This window comes from Sorex araneus, chromosome X (assembly GCF_027595985.1).
Source record: "Sorex araneus isolate mSorAra2 chromosome X, mSorAra2.pri, whole genome shotgun sequence".
NCBI lineage: Eukaryota > Metazoa > Chordata > Mammalia > Eulipotyphla > Soricidae > Sorex > Sorex araneus.
The window spans coordinates 201,070,343-201,079,590 of record NC_073313.1 but is presented as its reverse complement, the minus strand read 5'-3'; the positions used below and the strand labels follow the sequence as shown (position 1 = coordinate 201,079,590).

At 37.8% G+C, this 9,248-nt stretch overlaps 1 protein-coding gene and 1 pseudogene across 3 annotated transcripts in view; both read right to left on the bottom strand.

Annotated features, from left to right (window-relative positions):
• Nucleotides 1-9,248, bottom strand: part of XIRP2 (xin actin binding repeat containing 2) — a 316,801-nt gene that overhangs the window by 258,294 nt on the left and 49,259 nt on the right. The window lies entirely within an intron of this gene.
• On the bottom strand, nt 53-568 carry LOC101550032 (adenylate kinase isoenzyme 6-like; annotated as a pseudogene).

Sequence of the window (9,248 nt, the reverse complement as noted above, 5' to 3'; positions counted from 1 at the left end):
TATGGCGTGGGCAGAGAAATACCAAAAGATTATAAAGTTTTGACCTTATACTTCAAGAGCTATGATTTTTGATCCATTGCTCAATCCATGCCATTATCTGGTTGATATTATTCTCTAGATCATCTGGTTATTGCTGAGCAGTTGATACACTATTTCTCCCTTGTAGGATGCTAAGTCTTCCTCATAAATAATTTGAAAAATTCCACACTGAATGCTCTCTTTCAGTTTCTTCTCATTATAACCCCTTGTTTCAAGTCTTTGTACAGCACCATGTTTTCTGTTCTTAACAAAAAAACGATATGAAACCAGCGTTCTGGGAAGAAATCACAACCATAATAATCCACAATCACTCCACCTTCACTCATTTGATTTTCCAACTCATCAACCACTCTATCTTCATCTAAAATGTAGTACTCTTACTCTTCATCATAGCCATCAAACAACTGCCTTTTTCGAGCTAGATAACCCACATTAACATATTTCAGACCTGATCTTGATGCAAGTTATTTACCCAGTGTGGTTTTCCAAGCCCTCTTTAACCCATGAGCAGGATGTTTGGCAGCAACATAGTCCTCGATGAGACAGCCCCCTGGGAGCAGCGGGGGTGTCTAAACTCTTTCTGCAGACTAAGCTAACTCAATCTTCACATTACACAATATTTCTTGGAGCCAGTCTCATGTTCCTGTCTTGATGTGCATGTGTTTATGTGTGTGTGTGTGTGTGTGTGTGTGTGTGTGTGTGTGTGTGTGTGTGTTTCGGAAGCATCCATTGAGGACCTGATGATGGAAGCAAAGAAGATCAGGTACAACATCATCGGTCTGACTGAAACGAGAAGGCATCAATCACATAACACTATTTTTGACACTGGAGAAGAACCATTCCTCAGAACATGCAACAACAGAGGCTTTGGTGGCATTGGTATCCTTGTCAACACAAACTTGGCCATGAACATTGATTCATTCAAATACCTAACAACCTGAATCAGATGATTATGCTTGACTAGATGTGGCTCATTCCCGACAGTTTCTATCTTCTTCATCTACGCACCAACATCTAACTACGACAAAGATAAATTGAGAAGTTCTACATGGGGAAAAGTTCTATAAAGAAGACCACACCTTCTACAAGGTCATTGTTGGTGATTTTACTGCCAAAATAGGACCTAGAAGGTCACCCAAAGAACTCCACATGGGGACTCGTGGCCTAGAATGAAACAAACTGGGTGAGAGACTGTCTGAGTTCATCATGTTGACTAAGACCACCCATGGTAACTCACAGTTCCAGAAGGCTGAATCTAAACGTTGGACATAGGAGTCTCCCAGTGGACAAGTCTACAACAAAATTGACCATATCATATTCAATGACTTTGCCTGACCAATGTCAATGTTGTCTCAAAATTCCAAATGGAATTGGACCACCATCTCCTTCATGCAAAATTCTACTTCACATAGTGGGGAGAAAGGACTGAAAAGTTTAAGTTTAAGAAGAGAACTCCCAGAATGACCACCAACTGGAAGCTCTTTGGCACTATTGCGGCAACGTGGGAAGATGCTGTCATTGACAACATCGACGAGGAATATGATCAATTGGTTCAACACCTCCATGACTACACAAGGAATGCTGAGAGTAGAAAAGCCACAAACAGACGCCTGTCTTCAGAAACTCTTGAGCTCATTCACCAATGTGGTTTAGCATGAGCCTTAGACAATCACAAGCTAATGTCTGAGCTCACAAAGCTGTGCAGAGAAGCAGTAAAGGAAGACCTCAAAGGGAGAAGAGCAGCAGTGTTGGCCAATGCGGCAGAAGCCAGGAAAAGTATTCCCAACTCTGGCCTGTCTTTCGCCAACTACAAGACAAAGATGGCTGCCTTCTGACATCCTGATGGATCTATCACAACTTCCAGAAGGGCAATGGAGAGGATTATTCATGACATCTACTCGGATCTCTTCAACAGCCACGTCCACCTGCCCACATACCAAATTCTGCAGGATGAATATGTTGTTCCCAATGTCCTCCCTTCCAAAATCAGACATGCCATTTCATTGGTGAAGATGCGTACAGAACCCTTTCCAGACAAGGTCAGACCTGAACACCTGAAGAATCTGCCGCCAATACTCATCAATACACTAGCTCGGCTCTTCACAAGCTACCTGTCCGTATGCAATATTCTGTCCCAATGGAAAACCATCAGGACCATTCTATTGTACAAGAAAGGAGACATCCACTACATCGGCAACTATCTATCACCCAATATGCCTGTTGTCCATTATCTACAAGTTGCTCACTCGAGTCATCCTGTATAGGATAGGCAGAACACTAGACAAAGGACAACCATGTGAGCAAGCCAGGTTCTAAAAAGGATTCAGCACAATTGACCATATCCATATGGTGACCAAGCTCATTGAAGTTTCGAGAGAGTTCAAGATGCCACTCTGTCTAACATTCATCGATTTAAAGAAGGCCTTTGATTCTGTTGAGACTGAAGCGGTCATCAAAGCCAAACAGGGCATTCAAACACAGTACATCAAGATTCTTCACGGGCTGTATTATGAATTCACCACTAGGATCTCACCATTTTACAACGAAGTGATCTTTGACGTAAAGAGAGCGGTTCGGCAGGGTGATATCATTTCACCGAAATTCTTCAGTGCCATCCTCAAGAATGTCATGTGACGACTGGAATGGGAAGGAATGGCAGTGAAGATAGATGTTCAGCAACTACACCACCTCTGCTTCACTGATTATGTCGTTCTAATAACACCAGACATTAATCAAGTGGCACAAATGCTGGCCTACTCCAACCGTGAGTGTGGAAAGGTCGAATTGCAGGTGAATCTCTCTAAGAAAATGTTCATGAAAATTGAACTAGTCCCTGATGTTCCATTTGCTCTCAATGGAACGAACATCTCTGAATGTAGCAGCTATGTGTACCTGGGTCAAGAACTCAACATGAGGAATGACTTGGGGCAAGAGCTGCACAGGAGCAAGAGAGCAGTGTGGGATGCCTTCAAGAGCATTGAAGAAGTGGTTAAGTGGATCAAGAATCTCTGGCTCTGGGCACATCTTTTCGACTCCACCATTCTTCCTGCACTAACATATGCCTCAGAGACCTGGACCCTATGAAAACAGGAAGAGAACGCTATTTGGGTATCCCAAAGAGGAATCAAAAGTGATATACTTGGAGTATCATGTTTTACTCTAGTGAGAGAAGGGATCTGGAGTTCGGACCTCCTTAGATGATTGAGAATCCGGGACGTTGTCTCCTTTGTCAAGTTGTCGAAAATCAGATGAGCCGGACACATAATGCAGTTTAGAGATGACCACTGGAATAGAGCTGTTACGGACTGGATTCCACAGGACATCAAAAGACCACGTGGCCGTCCACCTGAGATGGTCAGACTTCTTCGTCAAGACCCTGAAGGAATGTTTTGAGGCTCTTCATGTTCCCGAAGTGAGCAGATACTACTGGCCTACACTAAAAGGGACGAATGTAGACATTACTGGTGACTGCTCGAGCAAATCAAAGATCAATGGGATTACAAATGATAAAAGTGATTTCAGCTATTGTGTGAAAAAAACAAACTTGCAATAAATATTCTGCCAAACTTATTGTTTTATTATTTTGAGTTTTCAAGTGATAGGTTATTTGTGTCACTGTATCACTGTCATCCTGTTATTCATCAATTTACTTGAGCAGGCACCAGTAATGTCTCTATTCCTCTCAGCACTGAAATTTTAGCAGCCGCTCCTTACTCATCTTTTCCAACAATTGTAGGCTCTTTCAGGGTCAAAGGAATGATATCTATCCTTACAGTTTTTGGCATGTTGAATATGTCATGGGTAGTTTGCCAGGCTCTGTCCGTGCAGGTGGGATACTCTCAGTAACTTGCCAGGCTCTCTGAGAGGTATGGCTATATCTGTTATTTCTGCCCAGTGCTCTGAATGTCAAAGTGAAGATTATTTGTACTCTGCATTATTTTTACCAAATATTCAAATAATATTTTTTTCATTTTTATAATTAATCTTTCATAACTGCCTTCACATAGATTATTATAATGCATAAATATCAATTCAATATTAAAACATTTAAAATAATATCATCAAAGATTCAGAACTAAAGAAGTTTCCTTATATAGAATAAATCCTCATGGACTTATGCCTTCCTAGATATCACTGAGATTTTCTTGGAATTCCTTTGGTGATGAAGGATTCTTTAGCTCCTAAGAGTTTACTCCATATCAATATAATTTTAATGGCCAGTATCGCCATCCATGTATCTAGTTTTTGTATATTCCTTGGAATCCTAGAAACGTTTATGCAATATTATAGTAACTGCAGCTAAATATATTTTTTGAAAAGATCAACTACACACATCAGATTGTGCCTAATTCTCATATTTTTATAAATTATAGTTACAAAGAATTTAATGACTTATAATCAAACAAATATTTTATTGCTATAGATTAAATTAGTTAAAATTTGCACTCTTATATTTTAGCAGCATCACTTGTATCACTTGTCATCCCATTGCTCATAAATTTGCTTGAGCAGGCACCAGTAACATCTCCATTCATCCTTGTCGAGTGCTAGTGTAGCCCAATTGCATCTGCTCACTCCAGGAACAGGAATAGCCTCAAACCGCTTTTTCAGGGTCTTGACTAAGAAGTCTGACTGTCTCATAGGTGGGCAGCTAGGCATTCTTTTGACGTCCCATGGAATACGGTTGGTAACAGCTCTAGTTCAGCATTTGTCTCCAATCAATCGTATTACGTGTCTAGCCCATCTGATTTTTCATGCCTTGGCAAACGAGACAGTGTCCCTGATTCTTGATCGTAGAGGGAGGTCTGAACTCCTCATTCCTTCTCTCACTTGAGTGAAACGTGATACTCAAAGCATAGCTCTTCAATTCCTTTTGGGAGACCAAATAGCATTCTTATCCTGTTTTCACAGGGCCCAGGTCTCTGAGGCATATGTTAGTTCAGGAAGAATGGTGGAGTCAAAAAGATGTGCCCGGAGCCAGAGGTTCTTTATCCTCTTAACCACTTCTTTGATGCTCTTGAAGGTGTTCCACACTGCTCTTATTCCTGCACAGCAAAGGTTCTAGGACGTTCATCATGTTGAGTTCTCGACTTAGGTACAGGTAACTGCTGCATTCGGAGATATTCGTTTATATGTTTAGCAACATATAAATTATTTTTTCCAACTTACTATACATATGCATTATTATATAATACATGATTATCATAGAAAAACTCATCTTTTCCTCAAATAAAATGTTAGAGTGTTTATAGAAATAATTTTACTAAGATATGTTATATATATATATAGGCAAAAAGTTTCATGCTTAAATACAATGGAGTGTAAATATAAGAACTCTGTCCTTAAGTAGGATAAAAGGGTGTCTCTTTACCATATACTTATACACATCAACTTTCTGTTCATGTAATGTTCAATGTGCTAAAGAAAGTGATAAAAGCATCCATTCATTACTTCTTCAGAGGAACATAGACTTTATGCTAAAAAGGATCAGTAGCTTAATCAATGTGCTTTAACAATGACTTGTGTTTTTTAGATTTTATATAGGATATGTGGGTCATCAATGCTGCTTTGATTTAATTTTACAAAATTCAGAAAACTTTAGCTTATCAGCCAAAAAAGACTGAAATATGTGAAAATACTCTGCTCATCTTTAATGGGGGGGGAGTTTGACTCTTAAGGGACTAGTTTTTTTTATGAAACTTTCTGAAATCTTTCTGCAAATTTTTATGTTATTTGTTTTTAGTGTTTTCTTAACTAGGACAATGGAATGAATTTTCTCTTCCCATACCTCTGTTTACTGGGATCCTAATAACCAGGCAATGGAAATGACTTAAATCAGGTAAAGAAAGAGGTATAGAGTAATAGATTGACTATTATAAATGCATCTCAAATTTTTGCGTGCACATAAATCATTCAGAAAGCAGAATTAAATTAAGTGTATTGAGATAAGTCTGAGAATCTTGGTGTTGAAGCTTCTTGTCTATATGCAATATGTTTAGTAGCAAGAGACTAGAGTATGCATATATACATATGTATACAAGATAAAGTATTAAAATATATAGATTTACTCTTGTTTCTAAGTGTCTTAATTATATTTAATTTACCCAAGAATCAGAAAATTCAGAGAGCATTTGCTTTCTTATATCACCCCACTTTTGTTATCCAATGTTCTGCATATATTTTTATAGAGAATCAAATGGAACAAAGGTAACCTACTTAATAGATTGGTTAAAAATAGAGCAAAACCATCTGATGAAGGGAGAGCAAAGGCTTAAAATTACTGAAAACTCAAAAGGGTGAAGAAGAGGAAAGCTAAAAAGATGCAAATGGGGCAGACGTTCCTTAGGAACACTACTAAGGAGATTAGTGACTTGCTGTCTGCTCTATGATTGTATGTCCAGTGTGTTCACATCTTAATTAAGTACCACATTTCTGAGATCTTCATGCAAGTGTACAACTCTGAGTATATGTGTTTCATATACTGATTTCTAATAAAGAACTATGTTTAACCAGGTAGAAACAAAGGATAGTTCTAATATCTTCCTTCCCAGGATTTTTCCCAGTTTTTAACATTACTTTAAAAAGCATACTCAAATTTAAAAATGATAAATATGAATAAATCAATTTTCCAATGTATTAACCTATGATGTTAAGCAGCTTTATGCAGAATTCAAAATGATTTAATTTGGGCGGGCATAGTAATATTTATATAAATGCATCATTATTGTATGTCCATGAAGCCCTGCATTACCTACTATTTTTGTTATTGATGTTTTCCAGAAATCTTATTCTGTTCATTCCTGTCTATGTGAAATTATAAAAGTGAACAAATAATTAGAGAACAAGTGACATTCAACACCAAGCAAGGGTCAATAATTCCCTGTTGTAATCATTAAGAAATATTAAGTTCATGTGTTAAATGTCTGTCTTCCCTGGGGCCCCTCGGAGGGGATGGGCTCCAGCTTCCCTCCCCACCCCAAGCAGAGCTCCTGGTGGCTGAAGACCACTGGAACCTAGCTGCAGCCATGCTGGAGGCTCCTCTCTACACGTTCGGACAGGCCTCATGCATGAAGGTACTGGCAGAGGAACCCAGGTGTGTGTAATTCCATCAATGGTCAACATGCAGAGACTTAAAAGCAAGCTCTCAGAAGCGCTCGGCCGCTTGCAATGTCTTTGGCCTACTTCTCCCTCCAGGAGAAACTGGCAATCTCCTGAGAATTTCCTGCCCATGGGACAGCCTTGCAAGCTCCCCATGCTGTATTCATATGCAAAATCCAGTAACAAGCTGGATCTCATTCCCCTGACCCTGAAGATCCCCCAGTGCAACATCATTAGGAGGGCCAAGTCGAAATAGACTCCTGAGATCTCAGGAAAAGGACAAAATGAGATGTTACTCAGCCCGCCCGAGAAATCGGTGATTAACGGGATATTATGATGTTAAATGTAGTTGCAGTAATATAGATAGATAGATAGACAGATAGATAGATAAATAATATATATGGGACAGAGATACCTAGGTTGATAGATAGGTAGATAGATAATTTATGTAATATATAATTATAAAATAGGACACACATATCTGGTGAATGAATAGCAAATCTCCAGATCTCCACCATCAACATTGCTCTTCAGTCTCCTACACCTATGTAATTGTATCTGTAGCCAAATCTGTGTATCTTTCTACATGTCTATATTTTTAACTTTAATAATTTCCTAAATAGCTTCAGTAACACTTTCTACTATGTGTCTAAAATAGATTTATTTTATAATAATTCTGGTCTATTGTTCATTGAACAGAGTACTCTGTAGGCATAACATATTTGTTATCTATGATCTCAGTGAATTTATAAGTAGATGTATGAATAGAAATATTATCAAAAACAAAATGTACGTAATCAAACAGATATCACCACAAGTTTGTAATTTTGTTTCTTTTTCAAGTTACTAAACCAAATTTCACCTCTGTTTTTATTTTTGACTGCTTTCAGTAGTTAGGATATGATAATATGAGAAGCAAATTACTTAACTTGTATGACCGAAATTTGGTAGTTGAGTTCTGAATTCTGTGGAAATACTTGTTAACAAAAACCTATCTAGGCTCTTTATATGGCTTTAGGAAATGCATAAATTACTCTTTTAATTTATCTATATACATTTGTTGGTTTCTGGATTAAACCTAGCAGTACTCAGGAATTACTGGGTTTTGGGATTACTGCCAGCAGTTTTTAGGAGCCTTGTGGCTCTGAGATAGATGAAACCTGGACCTCCCTCAGGCAAGCATGTACTCAGCCCTCTTTGTTATCCCTCTAGCCTCAGTTTTAGTTTTCAAATTGTTACAGGACTAGTGTATGTCAGGGGAAAAAGGGATCCATGAGATAAGAACATTCTGTCCAATATTCTGATAGCATCCCCACTGAGAAGCTGAAAAAAACAAATCTTTGACTCTTTTAAACTCTGACAGAGACAACTCTATTGTCTACTTATAGCCTCCAGCCACCTTTCAGGTGCCTATTACAATCCTTAAAAAGATTCTACAGAAGATTCCTTGACTCAAGAATTTATGCCTGATTCATACTGAAATAGCCTATCAGGAAATTATTCAGCTAATGTGTTTTTTTCCAAATAGATGATTTTTAGGTATTTTAATGTCACCAATTTCATAGTACATATGTGTTTATTGACTTCAAAAAAGGTAAAGTTGATGAAAGAAATTTCAAGTATAGTGAATTAGAATTCTGTTTGTGTGAGAAAAGTAAAGACAGTTATTTTTTAGGGAGATGGGAAATGAAGATGAACATCTACAAATAGAGAAATCCCTTATTAAATATAATGCCCATTTCTTCAGGTCACATGGAGAGTAAAATTCTCATCTATAACAAAAACAGGAAAAAGTGAAGCATATTGCATCCGGATTATTGCTACCTCTTATGTTGAATAAAGACTATGTAATTTCCTCATTTCCTAAAATTAAAAAAAAATAAGTACATAGTTATATTAGCTGCTTGAAGGCTAATTGGATTTAAAATTATTCTTTACTGATTTCTGCCTCCCATTTTGAAAATGGCAATGAAAACTCAGAGTTATTAAGACAATTGAAAGGAACCCTGTAGCCCTGAAATTTACTGGACATGAATTCTGAAGTCTCAGGAAATATTCCGAGCCTTTAATTTGATACCATTGTGATGAATTTAGATGAGACATATTTCAAT